The sequence below is a fragment of the Anastrepha ludens genome, chromosome 2 (assembly GCF_028408465.1).
Source record: "Anastrepha ludens isolate Willacy chromosome 2, idAnaLude1.1, whole genome shotgun sequence".
In the NCBI taxonomy this organism is placed as follows: Eukaryota; Metazoa; Arthropoda; class Insecta; order Diptera; family Tephritidae; genus Anastrepha; species Anastrepha ludens.
This window is the reverse complement of record NC_071498.1, coordinates 45039938-45067681: the sequence shown is the minus strand read 5'-3', so window position 1 is coordinate 45067681 and position 27744 is coordinate 45039938. Positions and strand designations below refer to the sequence as shown.

Genomic DNA, 27744 nt, shown 5'->3' with positions numbered 1-27744 from the left:
GTGCAATCAAAAGAGGTTTAGAAAACTTATAATCCCACCCAAGGCTAAATTGAGAATGCTTACGGGCGTTTTTTCCAATAAAGGTCGCCGCTCATCTAGCAAAAGCAAGCTTAACCAAATTAAATAAAACCATCTGACTTTCGGAGGCAACATAAAACTATAGGTAGTCCCTCCATGAAAGACGCACGCCACAAATTGAAGGAGGAGCTTCGCCAAATACGTAACGAAGGATAGACGCGCCAGTTATATAGTAAAATGTAGTACCTCCACATTTTGATCACTTTTGGCTATTTTTCTCTTTTTCTAATGTACAATATTTTCTTTATAGAAGTATAGCTCATTTTATAAGAAATACCATACACATCCAAATTTCAAGCTTTAGACAAATATTAGAAAAAATTTACGAATTTTGATAAAGATAATTTTTTTTGTTTTTTGCTGGTGGTCTCGTGCATTTTCTCTGAATAAATTCCAAACGAAATTTTATAATATGACATACTGGGTTGCCCATATTCGACGGACCCATGTGTTTTTTTTTTAATCAAAGAAAAACACAATTTTTTTGATGTTGACGATAATAATCATTTTATTGGGTTCAGATTTGTTGACATCACTTTTTGAATATGATCTCTCTCAAATGGCCGCCTTGAGCCTGTACGGCGTATTGTGCCCGTTTTGCAGCATTTTCCATAGTTTTAGCTAACATTTCGGCTGGAATAGCGGCTATTTCCTCACAGATGTTGTTCCTGAGCTCTTCTATGGTCTTTGGCTTATTAACATAAACCTTTGGTTTTAAATATCCCCACAAGAAGAAGTCAGGTGGCGTTAAATCGGGCGAACGCGGTGGCCAATTTCTTCAAAAAATCGATTGTGGTGCGAGCTGTGTGTGGTGGAGCGCCGTCTTGTTGAAACCAGAACTGCCTCATACGCTTTCGACGAATAATTGGCATCACAAAAGTGGTTAATCATATCGCTATAGCGCTCCTGAATGACGGTAACAGCTTGACCATCTTCATTTTCGAAGAAAAACGGCCCAATAATCGTTTTGCACTAACGCCACACCAAACAGTGACTTTTTCGTCGTAAAGAGGTAACTCTTGAATTTCGTGAGAATTTTTAGTGGCGTAAATACGGCAATTTTGCTTGTTTACCGTCCCATTCAATAAGAAATGAGCCTCATCGGACATGATGATTTTGTTCTTCTTCTTCTTCTTCTTCTTTTGACTTCTTTTGTTGAATGTAAATTTCAACAATTTGGGAGCGTGGCGTGTACTGTTCCATGGTAAAAATCTGCTTGGACGGACGTTTCAACGCGGTATGTCATTAAGCGATCTGAAGTCTCTGTCAAAAGATACAGGGTTGCCAGATGGCCCTGTATGTAGATTAAAGAGACAACGCTGTCCGGGAAAAAAAAATTGTCAAAAATCAACGAGAAGTTTGAGCCACTTCAAACTTGCTCTCAAAAAAATTAAGTTAAAAAATAAATAAATAAATAATCAAAACTTTTCAAAGTGTTAGGGTGCTATATTATTTTCGCGGGCTGTAAATACGAGTAGTTTTCAATTGAAACATAATAATTTTGTATTGAAATGTAATTTGATATTGAAACTAGCTGTACCCGGCGCGCGTTGCTAGGCCAACAACTAAAATAAATTTAAGAAAAATTGCTTTAAAGAGAAGTCAGTACACAAATATTCAATTCATTCTAAACCATTTTATTGATTTTGTTTATTTCGAAAAAATCGGTTGAACGGGGCAGAAATTGGTACTCTGCAGTGCCACCTGATGGCGAGTGGCAGCAATGAGCAAACCTTCTCCGTGGAAAAATACATATATATACCAGACAGACAAACATTCATTTTTATATATAAAGAAGAATATACAATAGGGAATAATTGATATATCAGGTTGAAGTTTATTTATGCTATGTAGAAGATATGGTTCCATAATACCCAATAGGCCTCGCGAGCAACGTTCAATTCTTTGGAGCCAATCCTCCTTTATTCTTCACCCATATCGGCCGGTAGGTACGTTTCCAATTTCGGATTTCATGTAATTTCAAAGTTCCTTTAATAAAATGTTCACACTTCAAATGATCAAGAACTTTGTAAGAAAGCAGGCCAAATTTGAAACAACGCAAATTTTGAGATTCTCAATTTCTCTGAACGAGCTGTGGATGAACCAAACGCTTTCATGCTGCACCACCGACTCAGAATTTCTGTAATAAATTCCAAAATTTGCTCAGTCGTCAACTTCGCTATCATAAAAATGTAAACCTTTAAGCAATTTGCCCTTTCCAGCTCATAAAAGAGAGTGTAGTATGAGCAATGGCAGGTTTTTTCATAAAAAATTTCATAATAAAAACCAGACCTCCCCTTAGATGATTAGTAAATTTATAAAAGAGTAAATTGTCGTTTGCGTAAATTTTAGCTAAAGCAGAAAAAGTAAATGATTATTAGCATTAGCACTACAGTCCTTTGTGTAGCTTCAAGCCAAAACAAAGTCACTTCGGAAGCATTCCTTTGGCCTCTACATCAACATAGCAGAAGCTTTAAAATTCAACTCAAGAAGGTAGCGCTCAATTGCTTAAAGGTGCTGGTAAATGCTACCAACTCCTAACACATATCTTAAAGTTGAAAAGTACTGGTATATGTGCACTTTTGTATGTGTGTACGCTTCTGTGGAGGTCACATTCTTTCGATACTTTCAGACACACCGTGCACAATTTACTTAAAACCAATCCAACCGTTTTTTGACTTATTCTTATTATGTAAAGCGCATCTTTCATCACTCCTTCCATCAGCCATATTTCTTTCGCTTTTTTGATGCATACTATAAATAGTTCTTAGTAGGTCACTTGCAAAAGACGCTACAGCTTTGTATGTATACCTAAGAAAGCTTATATATCCAGAAAGAGTGCTACTATAATTTTTACTGGCAACCTGTGCCATTTCCACAATTTTTCATCACCTTAAGTTGCGCTCTTCCTGTTCCGCCACACACATGAACATGCACATGCATGCGAACGTACACGCTTCTGCGGCATGTGCTGCATATCTTCGTTTGCGTAGCTCACTTGAGAGTTAACCCAAATTTATGCAACCAAGTTCTTGAGCGCATTTCTACGGCAATTCGCTTGTTTACTGCACCAATAGGGCATTGGACGCACACACAAGCACATGGTTACATGTATGTGCTTATGGATGTGTGTAGGTTAAGGATGTCAATATCAGTGGTAATTGTTGGTTCGGGAATCGGGATTTATTTAATGTAATCCCCAGATGGCGGGATTGATCCCAAAACATAAATTTCTTGAATTAAATAAATATTTTCAATATAATCCCGAGATGCCTGAATCGGCTCTGAAACATAATTTTTTTGGACTAATACGATTTTTTGAATATAATCCAGATATAATCCTTGATTGGCCTTTGGACTTTGCTGAAAATGAAAGACAAATACGTTTTAAATATTAGTTATTTACCTCAGAAACATGCAAACAATTTAATATACCGTACAGCAGTCAAAAAACGAGACTTAAAGAGCTCCTGAAACGGACTAGCAAATGAAACTTATTTTTATACTTTTGGACTTTATATATATATAAATGCCGCTTACACCTTTTTTGGGTGTTTGGCCAATCTCCTTCTCCAATTTATGGTTTGCGTCTTGATATTTTTCTACAAATTGAGGGGCCTACAGTTTTAAGCCGACTCCGAACGGCAGATATTTTTTATGAGGAGACTTTTCTTGTCATTGCCTGCCCAGGGTCGACCGCTATTAGAAATACTTTTTTTTTTTGGTGTTTCACGGAGATTCGAACCTACGTACGCCTAATGGTACTCCCGCACCAACCCATTCGGCTACGGCAGCCGCTGCTTTTGGACTTTACGATAGATTTAACAGTGTTAGAAACAAATTAATGGTGTTATTTTGTCCGTCCCTACTGAAATTCTCCGGGGAATATTTTTGTGGAACATTCTAAACCTTCATCAACCCAACAAACCTTATAAAAATGGCATTAGCGCAAACAGCAAATAGTGAAGCCAAACATAACAATTGTCGAATCTTTAAAAGTTAGTGAATCGCACTACAGATCTGCACAATGATCTCTCGGTGAAAAGGGTTGCCGACATTATACCTGTCTTTACTACAAAGCATGAAAAAAGGCTAGAAGAGCACATGAACCCGGAGCTTCAGCACTTAGAGAAGGAATATACACACAAATACTACAAAGAACCAAACCTCTAAATTTAGTGGCTAACGCATCATAGTTATGTTGTAAAATTCTAGTTGTTTGTACCTATGTTATCAATTACAGCTCCTATACGAGCTCCTCCTCCTATTTGTGGCGTGCGTCTTGACGTTTTTCCATATATGGAGGGGCCTACAGTTTCAAGACGACTCCGAAAGGCAGATATTTTTATGAGGAGCTTTTTCATGGCAGAACTACGTTCGGAGGTTTACCATTGCCTGCCGAGGGGCGACCGCTATTAGAAAAATGTTTATCTTCATTTTGGTGTTTCACCGAGATTCGAACCTACGTTCTCTCTGTAAACTCCGAATGGTAGTCACGCACCAACCCATTCGGCTACGGCGGAATGTTATCAATTAATTATACCTAAAAATATAATATTACTTGTGAGCTTTGCTAGGTGAAATACACTGAAATGTTAAGCAATTTTTTTGTTACGTTAAAATTAAAAGTAAGCAAATTAACTTAACAAAAAATAAAAAGGAAAATTAACGACTAATGGCTACACTTTCGGTATTCAAAGAACATCGGGACCAGCATCCCTAGAGTACCTGCGCAAATAGCTTTGTATTCAGACGGCCAATTCACACCTGCTTGAGTGGATTTTATGAATAGTAAAAATAAAATTCCTTTTCCGTCCATTCGTTAAAATGCTTATTTGTAGTTGTTGAAATCCTGTTTCATACATACACATATGTTTGTACGTACATATATATCTACGTATTTGCGTGCATACATATGTTCGTTTTTATTGGAATTTAATAACATCGAGTATGATGTTCGATATATCACCTGTATAGTATCTACGTATGCAGGTACACCGGATCGATAAGTTTTAATTTTATTGAGACCGAAGTCCTATTTGGCAGCTTCTAGTAAGTACTTACTACTGCTGCAAGCCTGACACTACTAACCAAATGCAAATGAGTATGAGTGCATACATCCATACATACATACGCACACTGCAAAAATGAAAGGAATTAAAAAATATATAAATATATACTCTGTATAATATGTTCAGGAAATATATTTGCTCTCATGTAAATAATCGGCTTAAGGTTCGTCAAGCAGCTTTAAAGTTTGCACAGGCAACAAGGCAATTTATTTATTTTATGTTTTTTTTTCTTTTTTGTTGCCTCTCTTTGAAAAATAAAAGCTGTTTACTTAAGTTACCACAACTACGAACACACTTCGTTGAGTATTTATCAATTTATGATATATATTCTTATATTTATATGCTTGGTACGATTTTTTTCAGTTTTTGTTGTCTGTAAAGAGTTTGAATGATGTAGCGTTGGAAAAAGAAATTTTCGATGTTTTATTACTTTGGGCCGGAATATCGTGGTGTAGACTATCATATCTCGATTAGCGGCAGAGTCATCAGCCTCCGTTCGTTATGTAGACTGAATTTTCCGATTGTGGGGCCAAAAGTCCCTTCTTGCTCACCCTGGAATTGAAGTCGGCAAGCACCATTCGTATATCGTTGCGAGGGCAGTGCCCATAGGAGTGCTCAGGTGCTTATAGAAGCAGTATTTTCTCTAGATATGTTGAAACATCTTGATTTGATTCCAATTATTATGACACGCTCTTTCACCTGAGTATCCTCCCAGGAGAGTCAGAAGACATCTCAACTAAACCGCCGAGATCCAGGACGAAATAAAACTGCAACTACTGGACCGGACAGAATATAGACAGACATTAAACGACATTCATCGGGAGAATATCACCTCCTTCCTAAACTCCCGAATAGACTTTCAGCTGCTTCGTATGCCCGCGTAACTTTGGCTCAATTACGATCTGGATATTGTAGCAGGTTAAACTCCTACTTCTCCGGAATTAAACTCGACATACTTAATATATATCCGACATGTAAAGGTACAAGGCACGATACTAACCACAGCAAAGTATTTGTAGGTAAAGTCCTTTTCTTAAGTCCAAATACAACACGGAATTTCTGTTTCATTACATGGCAGCTATAAAGCCGAAAGGCCAATGGTCTTCTTGCCTCGCCAGGCCCATCGCACCGTCTTTTCTCTTACGAGAACAAAAACCAATATTCCAGATGCTATCCCTCAAATACGGAGGCTACGTGGGTGAAGCCCAGATGTTGTGAGCTGCTTGTGCTGTATGTATGTATGTGTGTAGAGGAATCATTCTGGCCACTCCCAGATAAATGGTCAGACTTCCACTTTCCCTTTCACTTGCGTGAACTTCTTCACACGGAACCATGCTCCTTTGCCTGTGCACAGTGTTGTTAAATTAAAACTCATTACTGAACAAGTAGAAATATGTCCAATTAAGAAGTTTGGACAAAAATGAAATCATGAAATTTTATTTACTTATTTTATTACTCGTTCGATTCCAACTACTAGGCGATATTCGTTCACTTAAATTTGTCAACATGTTTTATATTATAGTAAGTTGTAAACTTTCCATTTAAAAACCCAGCAAAAACTCAAACTTGATTTTCTGCTCACACAGGGAATATATGCACATATGTTCATAAACATACATACCTTCAAACATATCATATATACTCATGAATGATTCTAAGCTCTTACTCGCATATACGAGTATACGAGTACTACATATATTTGAATTTAAACTTGTTGCGTCAATAAAACAGCAACGAAGTACAGCAATGTGCAAAACCAATATAAAAAATAATAAAATCATAGTTCTCCCAAAAATGAAATTTGTAAGCTGCTTATGTATTTATTTTGTGGTTAAAATTGTGACCGTACGAGTGTAGCCCAATTATTTTAAAGTTTTTTGTTTAATAAAAAAAAATAATTCCTGCGTACACGACTTATCCTCCTATTTGTGGCGGGCGTCTTGATGCTGTTCCACAAATGGAGGGGACTACAGTTTTGTTCTTACTTAGAGATAAAGTGTGTTAAGGGGGGAGCCTCATGTAGAAGCCTCAGAAAATCGATTTTTTTTCGATAATCTGAAAATATACAGATGACTATGACAGAAGATACTATCTTAAGAATGCCGAAATTCTCAATATTATAGCTTCTACAGCCCACTAACTAAGTAGAGAGCGGTCCATGCGCTCCTGTACCTCAAACTTTAAACTCAATTATCTCGAAACGACTTTTTTAAAAACTGCTCGTATCGTAACTCAAAAAGTTATCGACCGATGTGTTTGAAGTTTGGCGAAGCTTTTCTGTACATTACTATCGAAAAGATAAACTTAAAATTTCAGATATTTCGCGTTGATAAATTACTTTTTGGGGGTTAAAAATGTCAATAAAATAGCCCTAAATTCTGACTTTTTTTTCAAAGGCTTATTTTATAATTAATTTTATACTTGTTTTTTTAATTTTATAGGTTCATCCTTTCCGTTAATATGTTAAAAAAAGAGAAATTCCTTTTTTGGTTTCAGATCGATAGATTAAGAGTAATAAATAGAGCAGGTTGAGACCTCGCGCCGTAGGCAGCCGACAAGGAATGATCCTAAGCCGCCATTTTAGAAAAAAAATGAAAACAAATTTTTTTTGTACTCTCGAAAGGTTAAATAAAGTTGTGTTAAAGCTTCAAAATAATATAATTATTTTATCACCTTTAAAAATATGTTTAAAAAATTACCGATTTTGAAGCTTCTACATGAGGCTCCCCCCTTAAACATATGTCTACTAATAGCCGATTCAATATACACAAGTGAATAAGTAGTGTGTGAATGAAAAAAATTAGTAAAAATTTAAACAAATTTGCAATATTTTTTCTTATCGCCGCTGAACGCCTGAATGACTCATAAATATTTCAAATTTATTTCCAATTGTTCCCGCAGCAATTGAGGGTAACACCAAATGAACACCAAACTTCATTTGGGAGTATAGCATCATTGAGAATACGATTAATTCACTAGCTTCAAAGACGTTTATACCCCGATCTTGTCACGACAATAAATCCTAACCGTCTACGATGGGCTGGTTGCATTATAAGAGCAGAGGAAACATATTCATCGAAGAAAATCCTACTGGATACTTGCAGAAGAAATAATGACAAAGGAAGACACAAACTACGATGATTGGATGGCGTAGATCGTTACGCTGGGCTATTTGGTATACGTTGTTGAAAAACTCAAGCGAGGAATAAAGCGAACTGGAGACAAATGTTGCAGCAAGCCAACCGGACAGGGTTGTTGATTTAGCAATAATGATGATAAGTTTTTCACATGTAATTGTTAGAGCCGTATTTTGAATAAATAGTGAAGTAGTGAAATGTAAAAGAATTTAAATTTTTACATTTTTTATTATAAAACAACATCTGTTTAAATTTAAAACAACATTTGGGCACGTCTTTTGAAATACCTTTTATTTCATGTTCGAAAAGCGGTAATCGAACGCATCCGATCTTTGGATTACCAAATTTTTCCTGTACGCATTTTGTTTTAAAAATCTGCAACTTTAAATACCAGATGTATCAAATCTACAAGAATAAGCTAAACATTTTTTTGGGATCTTGTTATGGGGAGTTTAAGCCTTCATTTACTTTGCGCTTCAAAAAATGGTACGAGGATATAAACCTCTATTTTTTAATACTGTATCATTTGCCGTTTATCCGTGCAACCAATTTTCCTCATTTACCATACTTGAATAAGTGTAGAAGCTTATCAAGAAGCTCAAACTAATACCGTAATCGGTTCCACTTTGGATGTTATATATGGATATATATATATACTAGCAACCCGCCCAGCTTCGCACGGGTATAAAATATATACCCTATGTCACTCACGGAAAAAATGATTAAAATCGATCCAGTAGTTTTGGCTTATTCATTATTGCCCGTGGCCCGCACGCGTTAAATTTGGAGTAAAACAATTCCCCTTTCTTTATAGCATGAAGATTTCCTGCTATCTTTGGGATATCTAAATTCATACCCTACATTTTTGCATATTAACTTTTTGCATTTTTACATATGTATTTATTTTATTTTTACAACAATTACTATATTACAGAATGTCTTTATATACAACGTTCATAGCCTTCTTGTCATTAGACAATACAAACATGTTTTCTCTAGAGGTTACTCTTGAAAGAGCGACATACAGTTGGCCATGTGAAAAACAGTCAACACTCAAATCTAAGCCTGCAACGTTGAAGGTTTGACCCTGAGATTTATTAATGGTCATTGCAAAAGATGTCTTTACCGGAAATTGTAAGCGTTTAAATTGGAATGGTAGATCCGATGGTATCAGAGGGATTCGGGGAATCAATACATCTTTTCCGGTACCACATCCTGTGAGTATTGTGCACTCTATTATGAAAGTTTTCAGTGATTTTACCATCAAACGCGTGCCATTGCAATGTTTAGGTGGACTTAGGTTTCTTAATAAAATAACAGGACAACCTATTTTCAGCTCCATTTTGTGAGGAGGGAGTCCAGACGGTTTCAAAGAATTTAGAAATTCTGTAGGAAATTGAACAGCTTCTTCCAAATCGAGAACAGTATCGACCGAGTAGTATATTTTCGTCGGCGCATCAATCTTTGAAATAATCAAGTTATTTACTTTATCTACTTGTTCGTTAGTTGGTGACAGAATAGCTCTTTCTTTAAACCAAGATATTGTCTTATAACTTATGTTATCAATGTCTGGATAGACATTGTTGACTAACTCTTGGATGTTGTCTATCAAAACACAAAGGTTTTCTAGGTTAATCCTTCCCTCACTTTGTGTTAATTCTCCATTGCCAACTTTTAGCAGCATCTCTGGAAATAGCCTGTTCTCACGTGAAGATGACGAAATCCTCATATTAGTTTTAAGCTCTAATTTATTGCCATACGACTAAAGGTGGGATCTTTTTAGCGAAGCATTTATTTCGTCAGCACGTGTTCCTCGAGGCACAACTGGTAGGATTTGACGGAAATCTCCTGAGAACAGAATTGTACATCCACCCATAGGTGCATTTTTGTTGCGCAAATCGCGCATTGTCCTATCCAGTGCTTCCACAGACGTCTTGTTTGACATGGTAGCTTCGTCCCAGACTATTAATGAGCAGTCACGCATCAATTTTCCTGTATTGCTCTGTCTAGAAACACTACAGACGCTGTTATCATCATCGGTGGCGATTTTCAGCGGGTGCTTCATTGTAGAGTGTGTGGTTCGGCCTCTTTCCAAAAGACTCTTTCCAAAAGAGTAGCGGCAATGCCGGATGACGCAACAGCTAACGCAATTTTTCCGGTAGATCTCAATTACTAATTACTGTTGTAATATCTTGAAAAATATTGTTTTTAATTATATGCTGTAAAGAGCCATATACATAGATCTATATGAAAACAACAATGTATTTAAGGTATTTAATTGGATAAGGATTAATGTTGTACCCATTTGTTGAAATCGCTTCGAAAATAAGCTATTAGTTGTCGTAAAAAGTAAATGACAAAAAATGTTATTGTATGGAATTGATAGCAAACTAAACGCGCTCCGAATCAATAAAAACTATTCAAAAACTGTATTTTAATTATGTGCGATTTACTAATATAGAACCTGAAAATAGCGTTTTATTTCGCTGTAAAATTGTATGTACATATAATTACATGGAATTCAGTACATACATAGATACATATGTACATATGTCCGAAATGAAATAATGCGAGCGATTCGTAAATACATACATACATACGTCACCATACGATGTAATTCAACATTAATGAGGTGTGGTGAGATTATCGCTTAGCGCCTATTGCTTCATTCGGTTGACAGCGAGCACACACACAAACAGCTTTTTTTGGAAAAAGAGCTGCTTTTGTTTAAACAATTTTGGTTAAATAAAAAATAAATAAATTTTTTTTTTTGATGCAGAACGAAAGTAAATATTTCAAAGTTAAACTTCAAGAAAGTTTCATTTTAAATGGTTGATTCGTTTATGATTTATGGCCGTGAAAACAAAAAATGTATGTTTTTTTGCCACATTTTGACCGATTGCCACGCCCCCTTTATATATTTCTTCACATTATATAGATATAAACCTTCCTCTTCAATCAATCTATCTTTAAAAAAAACCGCATCAAAATCCGTTGCGTAGTTTTAAAGATTTAAGCGTATAAGGGGACATAGGGACAGAAAAAGCGACTTTGTTTTATAATATGTAGTGATAGACATATACACATAGTAGAAAAAGTCTGCGTTCACCTATGCAAATATTCTTTGCATTAGAAAAAGTTCAAAACAATAAATATTTCAGAATTTTTTTTTAATGAGTTTTATTAAGTTCACTTAAACGTAACTATCACACATATTTCGCTACCAATAACAAAATCAAGTTTAAAATGAGATCACATAAAATTAAAAAGGCCATTCAAACTAAACGGAAAAAGTTTGCGTTCACTTCAATAATAATAAAATAAAAGGCTTAAGATCATAGAAATGTTTTAAAATTAATAGCTAGTTGGATATCCCCGGCTTTTTATGACTTCTAGGAGGCGTCTTTTCATTGATCCAACTAGGTTGGCTGTTATTTCTGGACTTATGGGTTCCCATTCCTCGTTTAGCGCGTTCTTAAGCATTTCCTTGCTAGTTATTGTACGCTCTCGTATTTTTTTTTTTCTAGAACGTCCCATAAGTGCTCAATGGGGTTAAGGTCAGGTGATTGTGAGGGTGTGCGAAGTTGTTTTGGAACATTATACAACAACCACAACCCAACAATCTCTGCTGTGTGTTTCGGGTCGTTGTCCTGTTGGAAAACAAATCTTTCACCGAGTCCCAGTTTGATTGCACTTTCTCTCAAATTCGTTTTTAAAATATCGAGATAATCATGTCTGTTCATTGTCGACTCAAAAAACTGCATATTTCCAACGCCCGAACTAGCCATACACCCCCATATCATGGCACCTCCTCCCCCATGCTTTACCGTAGGTACCAGATTTTGCTTTCCAGGTGCCGTTCCGTTTTTCCTCCAAATAATTTTACGACTTTTTATCCCGAAAATGCAAAACTTGCCCTCATCTGAAAAAATCACACTATTCCAAAACTCAGGTGGCTTGTTTACGTATTCCTTGGCGAAAGCCATCCGCTTAAGTCGATTTACTCGCGATATGAAGGGTTCTTTTCGGGCCACTCTGCCGTGAAATCCGATTCTTTTTCGAATTTTTCTTACTGTATCTGGATGTACTATCTTTTGGTATTTTACTTCTATGTCTTTTGAAATTCGGCTTGCTGTTAGTCGTGGATTAGAATTCACAAGAATAGTTATGTTGCGTTCTTCTCTTTCCGTCAGTTTTTTTGGACGCCCAGAACGAGGCTTAGACTCCAAACAATTCGTTTGCTTGAAGTTGTTTATCACTCTTTGGACTGAGGAGTATTGCCTCCCAACAATTTTCGCGATTTCCCGATAGCTCTTACTATTTTGCCACAAACTTACAATGATTTTCCTTTCACCAATATCTATTTCTTTTCGCCTTTGGTCCATAGTAACAAAAAATGTATTTCTAATACCAATTTTTCCCTCTTTAGATTTGTTCTTAACCGCGTCAACTACATGAATGATTTAAAATTTAATTTAACGTAATTGCCATGCAAATAATCGTCACTATTCGAAATGAACGCACACTTTTTCTGCTTAGCCTATTTAAGTAACTGTACTACAATCCCGTTATCTGAACACGACGCAGCTCAAACTCCAAAAAATTTTGTTCATAACCTCTATGAATAATTTTCTTTGAAATAAGTGAAAAGAAATAACTGAGAGTTTTAAGATAAACACGTTAAATTATTTTAATACTTTATAACAGTGGGTGAACGCAGACTTTTTCTGCCATGTGTACATATATACAAAGTGAAGCTGACTTCAAGTGAAAGCTTAGTGACATTCGGTTCAGTAGAAGCGAAGTTATTGCGTCTAAAGTGTCAGTATGTTTGTGTCAACGGTACAAAAATGAGTTGCGAATAAAGAGCAAAAAGTCATGTTTTTAATTATAACTTATGTTTTTCGGGTTCATAACTTTATTATTATTAAATTACTTATGTATATCAGTTTTAAATAATTTCATTTACATATAAATTTTTAAATTTTTGGCTTATTTATGTACATACATATTTCATACGGATTGTGCTTAGTATATGTAGGATTATTTTTAGTATATGTAGGTGTTTACGAGTGATATAAGGCTATTGGGCAACCGCACACTAAATACTAACCTCAATGGTGGTGTGGAAACTAAAAATTCCAGACCTTTGGTTCAAAAATACCCAATTCATATTTCTACCGGTGTGGCAATATTGGAAAATGTTATAAAAAATGCACATTTTTCAGCGCTCTCACGAGAAAAAGAGTTTCACATCTAGTCATCTATGGTTCAGACAGCAACGAAGTAGCATGAGTTAAGGTTGTGTTGGTTTTTTTTCGTATATCGTCAGCCAATCAGCTGATTCTTTCAAATTTGCTGAGAGCCGGTTAACGGTCTAATCTTGGCTACACCTCTATAAATCTTTTCACTATGTGGAATTAGCACTCAACAACGCCTTTTTGAATAGCGCTTTCAAACGTGTTCAGATATTTAAAACACCTTATCTTAGTCTTTTTGCACATCCTTTAAATCAAGTTTCACAGTAAGAGTCCAAATTTCCACTCACAAACCCACATTGAGATAAATTTTATTTTAGATATACAGTGTATCACTAAAGTAAGTATGCACCATGGTTAACAGCCGAATATGTGAATTTATTCCCAAAATAATTCGACATATTTTTATCAAATGTATGTATGCAATTGCTATGCAGAATCCCTAACAAGAATATAAAATACACGATGCCGACATATTGTTCCGTTATCTTGTCTGGCGTCATTACGTAGGAAACGGTAAAAATCATATAACAAAAGTATGTATGCAGTTCGCAAATTTGTGTATTTCGATAGTCTTTATGTGATTTATTTGCGACAAAAACCATCAAATTTGTTTCGTTGTGTAAGCGCGAATTATTTTTAAAGTTATAAAGTGAATTCAAGCTAAAATTTTGGTCATGGCTCCTCGAGGCAAAGAACTTTCACAAGATATGAAGGATTTAATAATAAAATTGTACAAAGATAATAAAAGCCAACGCCAAATTGCAAAAGATGTTAATAAAAGCAACGCCACGGTACAAAAAATTATTGAAAAATTTAAAAGAGAAGGTAATACCAAGAACCAACCAAGAACTGGTCGCCCGAAAATTTTCACGGAGCAGGAACGTAGGATAATTGTACGAAAGGTACTGAATAACCCCAAAACGAGTGCCCCTAAAATACAGGCTGAAATGGAAAAAGAAACTGGCAAGACTTCTAACCCCCAACCCATTCGTCGTGCTTTGTATACTGCTGGTTTCCATGGTCGGAACATCCGTAAAAAGCCGTTTGTAAATAGTACTAACAGAAAGAAAAGACTTGAATTTGTAAAACTGCACGAAACCAAAGACCAACACTTTTGGAATACCGTTATTTTCTCTGACGAACGTAAATTTAATATTTTTGGTTCCGACGGATGCGAAAAAGTATGGAGTATGGTAAATTCAGAGCTCGATCCTCAAAACATGACCGGCACAGTTAAACATGGTGGCGGTTCAATAATGGTGTGGGGTTGTATGGCGGATTCTGGTGTAGGAAATCTGGTTGTGATTGAAGGGATAATGGACAAAACTGTTTATCTCAACATTTTGAAGGATAATTTGAAGCCAAGTGCATTAAAATTGGGGCTTGAGCGATCATTTGTCTTCCAACAGGACAATGACCCCAAGCATACTGCTCTAGTTATGAGAAAATGGCTGCTGTTTAACACGCCAAAGCAATTAAAAACACCACCGCAATCGCCAGATTTGAATGTCATTGAACATTTGTGGGAACATCTTGACAGACAAATAAGGAAACATAAAATAAGAAACATAAAATGACCTAAAGAAAGCACTTATGGAGGAATAGGGAAAGATTCCAACTTCTGTGACTCATAACCTGGTAAACTCTATGTCATCGCGGTTAAAAGCTGTCAAAAAGAGTAAAGGCTATCCAACGAAATATTAACAGTTCATTATAATTTTAAAATTTTTTCTTGAATTCGGTTTTTGATTGAATGCATACTTATTTTTGTGATGTGATTTTAAGACTTTTTTCATATTAAGCCGATCTGGCTAAAACAAGAATTACTTTTATATTATTTTTTGTTGTAAATATGTATATAAGACTTTGAAAAATAAATAAAATTGTATTTTGTTTTCGTAGTGTTACTTTTGAGTTTTATTTCTTTTGTACCATGGTGAAATCATCGCTGCATACTTACTTTAGTGATACACTGTATGTATGTACAATACCGCGTGCAATCATTTCTCTCGGTTTCTAGCAAATCTCAAAATATTTATTTAACTCTAAATTTCAAACTAAATTCTCATTTTATTATTAAATGCTGGTGCAGGGAATTTTCTAACAGCCTATTCTATTATGCCACCTATGATTGATATTTCCTTGTATGCGCTAAATTTTCCTGATTTGATTATTTTTCGCGGCACATTAGGCCGCAAATTTGATGTGCAACTGATAAATTAAATTCCCACATACGCAAAAGTGTACGATTACAAAATTTTCAAATCAATGCTTTTGGATATCGGCGTATTCGCGTGGACACACATTTTGAATATGGGGTGGAAATATCGCTGATTTTATATAGAATATTACACACGTGCACATTTAGTAGCGATTACTCGGCGGAATTGATTTTGTGTGCGATTAAAAAGCAGAACAATGAACAATCTAGGGCGCACCGAGAATTGTATGATGGAGTAGGGGAGTGGAAATGCAACTCCAACGCAAATTAAAGTACCTGCTATGTAAAAATAAGCGCAAAATTGCAATTAGGCGTGCATAGGGGAATTCCTGTAAGCAATAATTGGATTTAAGTATAGCAATAGCAGCAGCTGGGTGTCAGTCAACGAATGTATTAAAAGATATTTTGGTGGAATTTCACGGATAAAATGTGAATAATTTCTACCTGCATACTACAGCCGAACTCGAACGAATCATACAGGCTTGTATGCATGCGCGCTTAGTTTTGTTTACTTGTATGTACATACGTACGTAGGCGGGCGGTTTGTGTTTGCATACTTGTATGTACTAAATTCATTACAACACTTAATATGTTAGGTCAACGTTGCGTATGAGTTACATGCCAGTGTGAATTGGCCAACATATAGGCTGTGCTGTAAAATTTAAGGTTGTAATTTCGTAAAATTTGTATTTCAAAATTTTGATTATCGGCACATGGGACCTAGCATGGTGGTCGTGGGCTTCATCAATGAATATTTGCCTGGAAAAAGCCGTTTTGTTCCTTTGCTTTTACCTTACAGAATATAGCTACATGTATTATATGAATTATATTATATCATTCAGATTTGCTAGACAGTGATGAGATGGAAATAGAAGGTTTTCAAGTTTCATTTAATAAGGCCATTCCCATCTGGTGGGTTATAATCAGAAAGTTATTTAAGAAACACCTACTCTGGTGAAATTTCCTGACTTGGATGGCAGATGCCTGATTCACTGCTTAAAGTAGTGTACTCTGGCAGGTAATTTCTATTGAAATTTTCAGACAGAAGAGATTGAAATAATGGCGGCCACCTTAGCCTAGTAGGGGCCGGGTTCAAAATACACTGTGGACATGAAACAGAAAAAGGGTTTTCTAAAAACCGGACGTCTCTCGTCAGGCAGTGGCAAACCGCTGAGTGTATCTCTTCCGTGAATGAACCCCTCATAAAAAACCATCTACCGTTTGGAGGCGGCAGTCTCTCTATTTATGGAACAACTTCAAAATGCACACCACAAATAGAAGGAGGAGCCCAATATATAAATATGTATATGTGTATGTATAAGTATATAAGATGAGATAAGATAAGGCAAGCTAGGATACCACGCATGATTTGTTCTTATTTTAACTCACTCAGATCTTATAATGGCCCCCTGGCTTTTGTTAAACATTTTTCGACGTTTTGAGGCAGCATAACCTATGATCAAAAAGTACCGGGAAGGTGATGTTGACTGTTTTATTCGATTGCCAAGACGTAGAGTACCATGAGTTTCTTCCATCGTGCCAGGCAGTCATTAAAGAATATTATTTATCCGTTTTGAAGCATTTGAGAGATGCTGTACGTCGCAAACGGCCGGAAATGTGGGCAAACAATTCTTGGATTTCGCATGATGATAACGCGCCATCGCACCGAGCCCAAATTGTGCTGGATTATTTGACCAAACACTAAGTAAATACCATCGTGCAAACACCGTTTTCATCTCATATGGACCCGCCCGACTTCTTTTTGTTTTCCAAGTTGAATTTACCATTTCGTGGAAGGAGATCTCAGTCGATATAGGAGATCAAAGGGAATGCGACGAAGGAGCTGAAGGCCATTCCTTCGTCGGCCTACCAGGGGTGCATGGCGGACTGGGTTAAACGTTTGCACATGTGTGTTGCTTCAGACGGGCCACATTTTGCAGGAGATAAAATAAATTTGACTGAAATTTAACTCTGTTTTATTTTACTTAAACATTCCTGGTACTTTCTGATCATAGGGTATACTGGTAGAAGCCTGAATTTTTTTAATAAAATCTATATGCACAGCACCTATATGCAAGCGAGGACGAAATTCGGTCAGAAACTTTGAGATTTGGGTACACACCAAAACGATCCATCCTGCAATCGACTAAGTCTAACTTGTATATATTAATGTACTCGTTTTTATCGCTCCTATTTTTTTCGAATATTCAGTTTAATCAATCTCTAAGCGTGGATTAAAAATATTTCGCTACATTGTTTACGTAGCAATGTTGTTAACAGCACCAAATTACGAAAACGAGTGCAACTCATTGACAACAAAAATTACTTTAAGTCCCACACAATAACGGCCAAAACAAAATGACGTTATCCGCATTTGCGGTACTCGTAATCGAATATAAAGTTGTTTTAACAACAAGCTCTCTGTGAAGAGCATATTGGAGAGCCGCATAAGCACACGCTAAGCGGTCCGAAACCATGTAGGGATAATCTGAACTAATAAAAATTGTGGTACTCATAACCCAACATACTTTGGTAAAAACCCAAATCGAGCGGCTAGAAAAAATATTTGTTCTCCTAACCGCATATTGGTTTTTAAAGGCCTGAAGTGAAGTAACTTTTATTAACAACCTGTTCAAAGCAATTTTCAGATGCGTTTCAGTTTACTGAGGATCAGATTTGTTTGTCTTATTCTTTGTGACAGAACTATTGCTGAAGAAGCCTGTTATTGTCGGTCTTTGTTGTCAACGATCTTCAGGATAAACTAAAGAAAAGGCTGATAACCTACGCAGATGGCGTGACACTAATTAGGAACATTTAAGAATCGAATGAAATGGTCTGCTGATGCTCGACTTATTGTAAATCCAAGTAAGATGGTACTCGTCTTATTAGCTAAAAAATATGAGCTCTCTTATATTCAACTCCATGCATAAATTGGCGTTTCGCAACTGTTCTTTGACAAGGTTCACTACCTCAACTTAACTCCAGAGAGAAAGTTTTCTTGGAAACCTAATACTAATGGAAGAAAAAAGAGATCATAAACTATTTTGTGCTGCATTCAAGAGCCATCAGTGATTTCTGTACTCCTTCCCTGGCTCCGAGCCGACTTGGTTCATAATTATCTTAAAGAAGTTGCCGAATAAACGCTGCATCCGCAACCAAGACGCCATGCACATATGCAAAGACGGTACGAAGTTAGACGGATATGTTGGAGAAGACGTGTTTAGTAATAAACTCTTCACCAGTCTAAATTTAGGCTACCCGAATATTATAGTGTATGTAATTCAAGCAAAGACAACAGCCTCTTTGCTGAAAGTATATATGCCGAAATAGGTTACTTCTCACAATCCAGTGTCAAGGTCTTAGGTTAGGTACTTTATCCACGCAAAGCGAGTGTGGGAGTCATCTGATTACCTGCCTTTTCTCTTTGATAAGTGGGCCTCAGGTAAGCTAAATAAATGCCACAACTCTTGATGTTGTTGGGGTTCTTTACCACTATCTATCGATAGGATTCCATGGGTAGGTACTTAATACAATGAAGGACAGTTTCTAGCAGAATCTGTTCAAACCATTTCTTCATATTCTGCTAAACTATGCTGCTTTTTCGAAGCTTGGACACAAATACTTTGGCTCTAACTTCGTCTTAAAAAGTACCCTATGATCAGAAAGTACCGGGAATGTTTAAATAAAACAAAACAGAGTTAAATTTCAGGAAATTTCAGGAATTTCAGTCCTCCATGCATACCTGATAGGCTGACGAAGGGATGGCCTTCAACTCCTTCGTCGCATTCTCTTTGATCTCCTCTATCGACTGAGAACTCCTTCCACGAAGTGGTAACTTCAACTTGAGAAACAAAAATAAGTCGCACGGGGCCATATCAGGTGAATACGGTGCTTGCACGCTAGTATTTATTTGGTGTTTGGTCAAATAATTCAGCACAATTTGGGCTCGGTGCGATGGCGCGTTATCATCATGCGAAATCTAAGAATTGTTTGCCCACATTTCTAGCAACTCTCAAACGCTTCAAAACAAATAAATAATATTCTTTATTGACTGTCTGGCCCGCTGGAAGGTACTCATGGTGCCCTACGTCTTGGCCATCGAAGAGAACAGTCAACATTACCTTCCCGGAACTTTTTGATCATAGGGTATATCATCTGATATGCACAAAGCTGGAATGGCTTTCTGTATAAGGTCCCATTTGGATTTATTTCGGTTGTTGCTGCGTGAAGGACTAGGTTGAATACCAATGTCGATAAAGCGTTTCTCTGTTTAACTCCTGATATAATGGGAAATGACTCTGAACACTCTGCTTGCACAATGACCTTCGCCATGGTATTTGTTAGCGTATTAATAGAAAGATCAATTACCTTTAGGGGGATGCCAATAGACTGCAGCAAAATTTTTATTGCATAGCTTCATATGTATATCCTCATAAATTACTATATTCGTCAATTTCAATAGAAGGGAAGATTTTCCTGCAGGGTATATGCAGATATGCTTATACACACAAAGAAATTTAGACACATCATAAACGCTAGTCCTTTAATCGCCCCTCGACCGTAGTGCGTCGTCGAAATATTCAGCATGGAATTTGCAGTCATAGCCCGAAAATCGGCACAGTTCTTGAATTGCATGCATTTTTATACACGCTTTGTTGTCCTCTTCATCTAACGGCATTTATACGAGTGCTACTATACTCGTAATTGTATTTTTTGGATATGCGTTCCTTGTCTTTTTAGTTGATTTTCGGTTGTTACGTTTATTTTGTTACTGGCTACTCTTGTCCTTGTTATTGTTGCTGCTTTAACAGCGCAAAGCTTTTGCTATTGTTAAAAAAGTTATTTGTTGTTGTGTTCACTATTCGTTGTCAACTAATTGAATTTTGGCGGCAAAATTTAATTTGCATGTTTTTGTTTGAGCTTCGTAATGCGCTGAATGTAATGCCACAGGCGCTTACGAAGTTACAAATACTCGTACATACCATAACGAGAGGCAATGGTGGTGGTGTAGTGGTGCTGTGACATTTAACTTTTTGCGATTTGCTTCGGATGTTGTGGTAAACATAGTACATACATATATATGTATATATTTAGTACTGAAATTAAGAATGGCATTTTGATAGAAAAACGTTTGGTCGAGTCTTTTGCTGTTTTCTTTTGGGCAAAATCAATTGCAAAGTAAAATGGCGTTGGTTTAAGTAAAATCAACTTTAAAAAATTTGTGTGCATTTATTTATCTACTTTTCTGATTTTAAATGTAAGTAAATTTTTTATTTAAATAATACAAAACTTGGGTAAAAATATTATTCTAATCTACTGCCTTAGTCGCACGGAAGCTCAACAGCAAACAATTTTCTGACTAAATAAACTATGACACAGAATCTGGAGTTTTGGCGAATTTAACTGTGTTTAGCTTCACTTTTCTCTTGCAGAGTATTTGAAAGTTGTATAATAGTGCTGGAAAGCAAGTTGAAATGAATGACTTCATTACAAAAAAAAAAGGTTTACGATTTCTGAAGACTAAGCGTTGTAGCCTAGTATTGTATATCACCCCACAAGGTGGCGCCAAATTAATCATCCTATTTGATTTTTTAATAACTGTTGCTAATTAAAAAAACATGTGATGGAAATCTTTATTATAACCTTTACGCGTATTTGCAGAAACTATAAATCTTCCAATAGGGTGATTAATACTGCGCCAGCCTGTGAATACCACATATCATTCACAATCTAGCAGATAGATTTTTAAAATATAAAGTTATACTTGACTTTCAACCACTTGTACCAAATAGAATCTCGAGTCTTGACGATAATATAAATTACTAATTAGCTTTGGCTTAGCATTTCATTTACAGAACAGATCGCGGCATCTCTCGGGGTTGAAATAGTAAACTTAAAGCATGCATTTAAACCATACGTCAATGCACCACAGCTTCCCTGCAAGAGCTACAAGGCCCAATAAATTTATCAAAAGCTGCAACATTCTTGGGCGCCAAAACGGCTAGCGAGCTATCAAACTCAAATAAATAAAGCTGTTAATGAGCTCAATCAGAAACTCAGACAACACTCTCTCTATCCTCGGTTTTCCCACGCTTCCTATGCTAAGTGGAACATGGAATTCAGTCAACAGTGTATCTTCACGACTTAGACCTCTCGAATGCCATTACATAGCTGCATCTCGGTACGGTATGAAATTATAGATTTGATGAGATATTTCTTGAATAAGATTTCACATCATCGAAACTGGCATGGTGGGGAATGTTTGTAACGAGATTTTCCTGAATAGACAATGAGATAATTCTACTAGTTTATAGAACCGCTAAGAACATGAAACCTTTATCATTAAACTGTTGTTGTTATTATTGTTGCAGCAACATAAAATAATAGCTTAATTTCGTTTCCACGATAGTTGGTTCTACGTTACCGAAACGACCCGGATTTATATCCGGCCAAGGACTGTCACTCCAGCAGTATTCCCCGTATGTAAGTATGGGGAATGTTTATGCTGCTACAACAACAACAATTGCTTAATTTTTGACGTGATAACGTCTTATAATTCGATGTAACCGGCTGCACGCAACAAAAAAATGCGTCGTTATCTTGCTCATGCGTCGTTACCTTGCTTGAACTGCAAGCCAGAGCGCAGAACGAACGACAAAGAGGCACAATCGGCCCCCGCGCTCGGCAACGTTCGACATCTGGCTCTGTCCTACTTGAGTGAGCATATATATGTATGTATATGCGCATATGTACAATATAAATTCACATATTTGTATTTGCATATGCCTTCTTCCTGTGTGCATGGTAATGAACCATTTCTCTGTTGAGAATAGGACGATGATAGGAAAAGTAGGAAATGAAAGGGAGTGTTTCGAGTGTAATGTGTCTTGAAAAAGTCAAATCGATGATGGTGCCTCATAGTGTTGTTGACTTATTAACGTCTGATGCACAATCGAAATTGAACATATCTTTCATGAATTTGATAAATGTTTCGTAATTTTTCACGTTTGTGTAAATGTAACTTGATCAATTCCATTGCGACTCCATTTACCTCCTTCTCTATATCTGTACAAAATATCTATCAAACAAATAAAATTAAAATTTTCTTTTGAAAAATGCAACCATTCCATCAATATTTTGATGACGTTATCACGTTAAACTATCGTCAGTAAACCGACTTTACAAACAACTTATTTTTTTATGAAATGCTAATGAAGTAGAGTAGCGACCGCTACGTCATGACGCACAACACAAATAGACGGCGAACACCAAAAAAAAAGGGTACAAGCGCCAATTATATACATATACAGTCGTGGGAATTATGCTGGTATAACAAAAATAACTTATCAGCTTAAGGATAAGGCATAAGTTCCTCTTAATGATAATTACATATTTTTCTTTAAGTTTTCCAATAGTATCTTAGCGTAAATAAAATTTAACATTGTACAAACTTTTGAGTGCAAAATACTTAGGTAAACAAAGCTCAGAATATGAAAGGAAGGGCGATAAGAAAAAACTTAAATACAGGAAAAAGTGTAAAAAGCGGAAAACAGCTGTGAAGCAAAAATAAAAAGAATAAAAAAATGAGCAGCTAAAAGTGTGAAATAACAGACACCGAACGCTTGTTGCATGCCACAATGCGAGTATGCCACATACACGCTTGCGGAGCAAAAATGAGAAAATAGAGTTAATTGATTGGAGGTTGAGGGCTGGGGGAATCGAGGGGCTGTGGGGTTACGTGGTAGTGCTGACTGCCGTCGGCAGTAATGTTGATGTAAACATTACTTTTTGGCACTTGCAACACGCGCTTCAAAGCTGTAACACCCGACCCGACTCGACAAGTGCAAGTGTGTGCAACTCTCCCATTTGCTCTCGGTGCTGCTGTTTCGCTGTCTCTATGACTGTTAGTGCAGCTGTTGATCCACTCACTTCATTCTGCTATGCTGCACACCCTCAAGTGACTTTTTGCTCGCTTGCATGCTTGCAGGCGCAATTCACGCTATTTGTTTTCCCACCCCACCCGCCGCACTCGACTTAACAGCTTTCAACTGCAGTGCCGTGGCTGCTACTGCTGTCAGAGCTGCCGGTGCTTACTGTGTTGATGTTTTGATTTAAGTGCGTCAAAAGTTGACTTCCTGCCGTCGCTATGCTGATGAAGCTGTTGCTGCTACACTATTGTTGCACCCAGTACCCAGTGGCGTTTGCATCACCCTTTCCCCTCCATTGAATGCTTGAACGATGAGAATGTTTTTGTGAGTCACCATTGGCGTTATTTTTTTAGCTGAATTTGTTTTTGTTTTTGCACGCCGGCATCACTTCTTTGTTTGCTTTGCACAGATGCAGCAGCTGCCGCAGCAAGCTACAAGCTGCTATTGCGCTTATTACTGTTTTATACCGCCAGCAAAGCAGTAAAATCCGTGCAAAAAAAGACAGGAAGCAAAAAACAAAAACCAAACAAGCAACAGCAAAACGTCGAGCTGCTACTGCCTTTTTTCGCTGTGGCATTAATTAGCGCGCACCCGCTCTCGCACTCCCCAAACCGAAACTTAAAAAGCCGAAAAACTATTTTGCATTTTTAGTGAGTATTTGCTTGTGAGTGTTTTGTACACAAGCTTTGGGGCGCAGCGGGAATGTGAGGAACGAGTAGTAGTGGTGCGCTCGCGCACAAATTGCTGTAATTAATGTCGTGCGAAGTTGTGCGAACTTGGTCGCAATCAAGTGGTGTTCCTTGTTAAGTGTGCAGGGTGAGGTTTAACTGGTTTTATGAAAGCAAAAATTCAGTGGTTGCTGATGGCTTTGCTGGAAGTCCTTTGGCGCCAATGTATGTGGTTTATGGGCAAACACTCAATTTATGCGTATGTTTTTGTGTGTGTAAATATGTGTTTATGCATTTTTTGTTTTCCGACTGGTTTTATTTTTATTTTATGTCCCATTGACATTTTGCCATCGGCATTAACTTTTTGACATTTATAAACTTGTTCACAAAAAAATTTAAAAAAAAACTATGATTTTAATAGAAGCAAATAGAATAATCCGAACTTTGGCTGTACCAGGAATAGATGCGTTTTTTTGTGTTTTTAAACTTTTTAATAGTCGCCTCGATAATTAAAATATTTAGCTTTTCAAAATTTAATAAAAAATTTTTTTTTCTAAATTTTTTCAATTTGAATGAAAGTTGATAAAGAACGAGGAATCTAATTAAAAATACGACGAATGAAGTTTAAATAAAAATTAATTTCCTACAAACAATTTCGAGGCGCATTTCGAGGCGAGTCCACAAAAAAATTCTTTTGTAAGGTGACTTGGTGAGAACAAAGCGGCGTAGAACTGTAAGTCTCTTCATTTGTGTTTTCTTCCATATAAAAAAATTTCGAGCATTCGCTATATGGGAAAATATGCCCAATACAACCAGCAAAAGGAAAAACTTTCCATAATTAACGCAGTTTTTGAGCCACTTTAAATTTACACTTTATTATAACACAAAATTCAATGGGGTATAAAACTGCATACTCGTTTCTTTAAATTCTTTCTTTTATTTTTAAAATAAAAGCAACCAGTTTTAAGCTTGGATTTATATGGGTTTTGTAGGGAAATGAACTGTAATTTCATAAAAAAGGTATTAAAATTAAATATGAAATAAATCATTCGTTAAAAATTGTGAATAATTCCCTGTGCTTTAATTATTTAACGCAGTGTTTATATAATAGATAGTCCTATTAATCCATTAAAGAGCAAACTGCTGAATTCGTTTTCGATAATCGCGTTTTTTGAGATGAGGGGCTGATTAGACTCCCAGCCAGTTTATTGCAATAGTATTTCCTCTGGGCAGATATTAAGCTTGACCGCCTTCTCTCGATCGCTAGAGCATCATTTGCGAATGTAGGGTGCACCACGAATCTGTGAGGTTAACATTTTAATGGAAAAGTTATAAGCTCATCATATTCCATACACCCCTACTTATATATTATAAATGGGAGTTAAAATATTCAGCAACTGTCTTAAAAACATTTTAAAAAGAACTAAATTTTTTTTTTTCGGTTAGTTAATTTTGCAGAGTTCTGAACAGGTAATAATCAGATGGTGCAATGTCAGGTGAATTCGAGCATTATCGTGTTGGAACACTATTTTTTTTAACGCTAAGGCTGGCCTTTTTTCTTTGATAGCTGCATTCAATTTATCCAGCTGATTGCAGTACAGCAACCTGTTTCAGCAACCCGTAGAACACTGGACCTTTCATGTCCCACCACAAACAAAACAGTACTTTTCGTTGATGGATACTTGGTTTAGAACTGTTGCTGATGATGTTCCTGGTTTGCAATTTTCATCTCCGGTAATCAGCTTGACCAAAAACAGCTCTACATTGTGTCTAATCAGATGTGATGAACACATTCTTACTAGACCAAACAAATTCTTTTCCGTTAATTCATGTGTAACCCAAACACTTTGCTTTAACACAAACCCAAGATGTGATCTTCAACAGTTGTATAATGGATGCTAAACTCTCCTGCAATTTCTCGACTCTGGATGGTCGTCCAGATCGATCACTTTCTTGGAGGCTCAGATACCAGTAACGGAATTTGCTAAATCATCTTTGACAAGAACGAACATTTATAATATCCTTTTCAAATATATATGTATATATAATTGGCGAGTACACTCTTTTTTGGTGTTTGGGCGAGCTCCTCCTCCTATTTGTGGTGTGCGTCTTGATGTTGTTCCCCCTCAGTTTCAAGCCGACTCCGAACGGCATATATTTTTATGAGGAGCTTTTTCATGGCAGAAATACACTTGGAGGTTTGTCATTGCCTGCCGAGGGCGACCGCTATTAGAAAAATGTTTTTCTTAATTTTGGTGTTTCACCGAGATTCGAACCTACGTTCTCTCTGTGAATTCCGAATGGTAGTCACGCACCAACCCATTCGGCTACGGCGGCCCCTTATAGCACCTGTAATATACGAGGTTTGTTCAAAAACTATTGCGAATTTTGAATTCTCGTAGGTTACGTATATTTTTCGATTTTCATCAATCACTCATACCGACGAGTTCGGCCATTTTGAATGTTCAGTTAATCGTTGACAGCTGCTTTGCAAGTTTGGTCGAATGTAAAAGTTTTGCTTACCGTTTTCTTCGATTGCAGAGGCGTTGTGCATCATAAGCTATTGCCACAGGGTAAAACGGTCCATAAGGAATATTACCTGCAAGTTATGCGCAATTTGCACTAAGCAATCCGCCAGAAATGCCCGGATTTGTGGGAGAACCAAAATTGGCTCTTGCATCACGATAACGCCCCTGCTCACACATCGTTGCTTGTGCGCGACTTTTTGACCAAAAACAACACACTAATGATGCCACAGCACCCGTATCTGGTCCCCTGTGACTTTTTCTTGTTCCCGAAACTGAAGAGGCACATGAAAGGGCGACGCTACGCTACGATTGACGAGATAAAGACGGCATCGAAGGAGTAGCTGAACAAGATAAAAAAAATGATTTTTTGAAGTGCTTCGAAGATTGGAAAAAATGTTTGCATAAGTGCATAATATCTCAAGGGGATTACTTTGAAGGGGACAAATAGATATTAATGAATAAATAAATAATTTCTGAAAAAACACAATATTCGCGATACATTTTGAACACACCTCGCAAGTTTGCACAAAACAAGTTAGATAGCTTTTAAATAAGAGAAAGAGGCGGACCACTCCCATATATATTTTTTCCGTTATTTATATATCCAAAGGTTCAATTTCGAACGTCGAAGACCCATAACTCCATTTCAGAGGCTAACTTCGACAAATTGGGATATTTATTTTTTGCTCAACGAGTTCTCTTAAAACACGTGGTTTGGTTCAATGCCCAGCTGAGAGCTATCCAGTGGTTTGCACTTGATGGTGGTGGGGGGCAGATATCTTTGCTTTCATATACAACATTTGTTTTGAACAAAATAAAGCTTTCTGGAAAGTAGCTCTTATTCAGCACCA

At 36.7% G+C, this 27744-nt stretch overlaps 1 protein-coding gene across 4 annotated transcripts in view; it reads left to right on the top strand.

The window, feature by feature from the left end:
* LOC128869991 (cadherin-87A) overlaps positions 1-27744 on the top strand; it is a 290958-nt gene that overhangs the window by 222048 nt on the left and 41166 nt on the right. The gene's annotated exons all lie outside the window — the stretch shown is intronic.